The 4526-nt window shown below is 43.8% G+C and overlaps 1 non-coding gene across 1 annotated transcript; it reads left to right on the forward strand.

The window, feature by feature from the left end:
* The first annotated feature begins 1821 nt into the window (after positions 1 to 1821).
* On the forward strand, positions 1822 to 1928 carry LOC112083629. The gene has a single exon (XR_002897765.1). It is a non-coding gene; the product is annotated as a small nucleolar RNA R71 (small nucleolar RNA).
* The last annotated feature ends 2598 nt before the right edge of the window (positions 1929 to 4526 follow it).

Below are 4526 nucleotides of genomic sequence, written 5' to 3' on the forward strand. Positions count from 1 at the left end.
GCAGCTTGGAGAGGATCCTCAGTGTTCAGCTCCTCAAGCAACTCATCAGCCAACTGATCCATTGTTTCCACATAGAAGCATTGACGCTCAATGGTGGGTTTCTTCATCATCTCATTCACATCAAACTTGAGCTTCTCAGATCCAAGTTGAAGCTCTATTATCCCACGTCTCACGTCAATAATAGCTCCTGCAATTGCCAAGAATGGCCTGCCCAAGATAAGAGAATCAACTGGTTCCTCATCCATTTCCAGCACAACAAAATCAGTTGGAACCTCAAAACCACCAATCTTGACAGGTAGATCTTCCAACATACCAACAGGCAATCTAACTGATCTATCTGCAAGGATAAGAGAGATCCTTGCAGGTTTGAAGACTCTAAAGCCCAGCTTCTTTGCTATGGAGAATGGCATCAAGCTGACTGATGCTCCTAGATCACAAAGACATCCAGAGAATAGAAGAGGTCCAATGGCACAAGGGAGTGTGAAACTCCCTGGATCAGTCAACTTCCTTGGAATAGATTTCTTCTGAATGATATCACTGCATTCATGACTTAGTACCACCATGCCTTGAAGCTCTTTAGTCTTGTTCAGAATGGCATCCTTCAAAAACTTACCCATCTTTGGCATCATTAGAAATGCATTAATGAGAGGCATAATGAGTGGTGTCTCATTGAGTGCCTTCTCAAATACAGCTCTTGCCTTGTCCAGAAGCTGCTTCTTAAACCTCCCTGGAAATGGGAGCTTGGGTTGGTATGGAGGGGGTGGCACATATACCTTATCTGGTTCAGGTTCTCTTTCTACCTCTTTACCCTTTTCTTTCCTTGGTTTCTCAGCAACTTGATCATCTTTTAAGGCTGCCTCCCCCTCAGTTTTATCATTGTCCTCAATGATCACATTGTTGTTCTCAATACCAGGTAACTCCTTTCCACTCCTCAGTGTAATGGCCTTAGCATATTTCTTGGGGTTGGGTTCTGGTTTTCCAGGTAGGTGGCCTTGGTTCCTTGAGCTTGAGGCCTGGTTCTGCTTCAATTCCTTGATTTCCTGTTGCATGGCTGCATTCTGGCTTGCAAATATCTGTTGACCCTGAAGTAGTTGTTGCAGAATACCAACCATGTCTGACCCCATCTATGGCTGCTGCTGAACCGTTGGTGGCTGAAACTGTTGTTGAACCGGCGCCTGCTGTTGGAACTGTGGTGGACCAAACCCTGGTGGTGCCTTTTGCTGCTGTGAACTGAAACCAGTACCCTGAAATGGTTGCTGTTGCTAACCAAAACCCTGATTCTGAGCAAACTGATTCTTGGGTTGGAATGACCCTTGAAAGTTGTTCTTGGGAAGAAAGTTGTTTGGAGCTTCAGAATTGGGATAGACCTGATCTTGTGGGTTAGCTACATTGGGATTCCTGTAAGAGAGGTTCTGATTTGCATTGCCATACTGATATATCTGGAACCTCTGATTCCCAATGTAGTTAAGCTCCTCTTGGGTTAGGCCTTCTTCACTTATGTTCTCAAAGATTTGAGAAGGTTCCTCATACTCACCAACAAAATGCATTGGCTTCTGAGTTGTGAATTTCAACTTGTCCAATTCACTCCTTAGCTCCTTAACTTCTCTACTGAGCCTCTGTTCTGAGCTTGAACCTTCAGATCTATTTGATCTGTCATAGTCTTCTCCATAAGTGTCATTGCTCATTGCTAAGTTCTCCACTAGCTCTAAAGCAGCATGTATCTCTTTTCCCAGAAAGTTCCCATTGGAAGCAGTGTCCAGCTGGTTTCTAATCTTGGGAAGAGCTCTTCTATAAAGTGTGCTGAGAAGAGAAGCCTCACTAAACCCATGGTGTGGGCATTGGTTGGTATAGCTCCTCAATCTTTCATATGCTTCACCAAAACTCTCATTGCTGTGCTGAGTGAAGCTAGAGATTTGATTCCTTAGTTTAGCAGTTCTGGAGGTGGAGAAGAACTTTGATAGAAAGGCTTGCTTGCATTGCTCCCAGGTTTGAATGGAGCCTCTTGGAAGATTCTTCTCCCATTGGTGAGCTTTGTCACCAAGACTGAAGGGGAATAATCTTAGCTTGAAACTGTCTTCAGAAACTCCATTAATCTTTGTCAGGTCACACACTTTATCAAATTGATCCAAGTGTTCCAAGGGGTCTTCCAGTGCTAATCCATGGAACTTTGAGTTCTGAACCATATTCAACAAGGATGCCCACTTCAAAGTTGATGTTTTGCACAGGTGGTGCCTGAATTCCAGCTCCATACTGATGAGCATTTGCCCTGTCATTCTCTCCAACATAGACCTGTGGCTGCTCATATCTCCTTTGCTGGTGTTGGAAGGGCTGATGTTGGTGGTGCACCTGTTGTCTATGCTGTACATTGGCTTGATGCCTCTGTTGATGAGCTGGAGCTTGTCCCTGGTGGACATAAGCTTGCTGTTGGTGCACCTGTTCCTGATGAACATTACCCTGATGTAACCTTTGACCAACTCCATTACCAGCTCTATTACCCTGAGCCTGTTGCTCTTGAACCGGTTGTTCTATGTCCACCACATGCTCTCTTTGGTCTTCCATATCAGCCTGATCAATCTGTCTTCCACGTCTGTCCCTTCTCCTTCTTGGTACCAAAAGGTTAATGTTGTCGTTTAAGCGGAAAGGTGGACCACAGCTTCTTGATCTGGACCTGGTGTTCATGCACCTGAAATCACAAATAGAACTTGAAAGAAATTAGAAAACACAAAAGAAAATGCTTGATCTCAAGAAGTGACACAATCTCAATGCTATCACACTTTGGCTTCGCCACCATGAGGCAGCTGGTTTCAGCTGTGTCTCGTCCAACAAGGTCGTCTGGTCCAATTCCCCGATGGTCTGCTCCATGATTTCCGCATCTGCTGGGTCTTCGCCGATCTTCTCACCAAGCTCGTGATATACTCATATTTTTTCATGTTTAGGATTGCATTTTTGTCCAAATATTGAGTCTCATGCATACATTTAGGTAGTTTTACATATATTTGTCTTTGCTTTTGTCTTTAGTTAGGAATTGCATTAGGTCCTAGAGGGTCCTGCATTTTTGGAGTGTTCTCAGGTAATTTGGATACTTTTTGGAGCAACTTGGAGCTGGGATCATGGAGGAAACCTCACCTGTGTACAGCAACTCGGACAGATGGTTTGGTGCAGACAAAACCCTCACTTTTTGATCGCATGGGACGAAGGATTTTCAATGCGATTCAACCTCCGGTATCTTCATCAAGAATCAAGAGAAATGAGTCTAGTGTCCGGAACAATTAGAATCAGACGATTTGGAGCCGTGAAATGGGAGATATCGCCATCGGAAGGAACACATGTCTCGCCGTGCGATCAGGTCTTATGCGATGCGCCTCAAAGAACCGGTGGAACGGAGCCCTTTCAGACGTCACCTGAACCCAAACACTTCACCAAAGTTCGAGCTATTTGAGTTGTCTTTCCAATTCAGTTTAAATCATGCCATTTGGAGCCATATCCTGGAAGTTACTCTCCCCTCAATGCAAAGTGGTCTGAGAAGGCTTAGGTTGTGCGATACGGTACTGCGACTTGATTAACTCGCACCCATGAATGTTCAACGCTCTGGAAACAAGTTGAGACTTTAGAGATGAGTGTAAGGAGACTCTGAGCAAGGTAGAGACTTCCAGAATCAAATTTGAGTTAGTCCACAATGCTGTGCGAGATAGACCTGCGAGTTGGACATGAAGTGGAACCATGTAGCACATGTGTTCGCAAATTACACCGACTTGGGCATGCGACTTGGACAAGGAAGTGACCATCTCGCACAAATATTATCTCCATAATGCGTCCTGGTTGTGCGAGTTAAAGAGAAGGAAGCCTGAGCAGCACAAACATTCGCTGTTTACACCTACATAGGCATGCGGCTGAGGCTGAGGGATTTATGGCGCACAAGGTGGCTTCTATAGCTGTGCGACTTGGGCCTGCGACTTGGGAAGCACCTGAACATGTCGCATACCAGCCACCAGATCCAACTGAGCCGGGTCAGTACCCAGTTTGTCCTGGGCTGACCCGGTCCATTAGCACTTAGTATATATAGCTTTTTGGAGAAAACCCTAAAGATCTTATCTTCTATCTTAGTTTCTCTCTAATTTTCTTTCCTTTTGAGTGTAAAAACGTTTTTGATTAAGAGATATCTGAAGGATTACATCATTCTAAAGCTGTTTATTATCAATTACTCATCTCATCTAAACTCCTAATTGATAACTTAGAGTTTTCAAGTCTCTAAATGAGGGGTTATCAATCCCTTTTGTCACTTTGCAGTATAAAGGGTATCAATCCGTCATGTGTAGACACTTAGATACAGTATCAGTTCTTAATTCAAGCCAAATGAGTGAAGTTTTGATGATTAATGATAACTAAGAATGGAAAAACAAGGATTAAAGCTAATGATCAACTTAAACAAGCAAGTAAATGAGCTAACTGATATGAGAATGTATGTATGATGATGAGAAAGGTCTTAGACATGATAGTGGATTAGGGTGCCTTCAGTGATAAACTAG

Source organism: Eutrema salsugineum, unplaced genomic scaffold (assembly GCF_000478725.1).
Source record: "Eutrema salsugineum unplaced genomic scaffold, Eutsalg1_0 scaffold_6, whole genome shotgun sequence".
In the NCBI taxonomy this organism is placed as follows: Eukaryota; Viridiplantae; Streptophyta; class Magnoliopsida; order Brassicales; family Brassicaceae; genus Eutrema; species Eutrema salsugineum.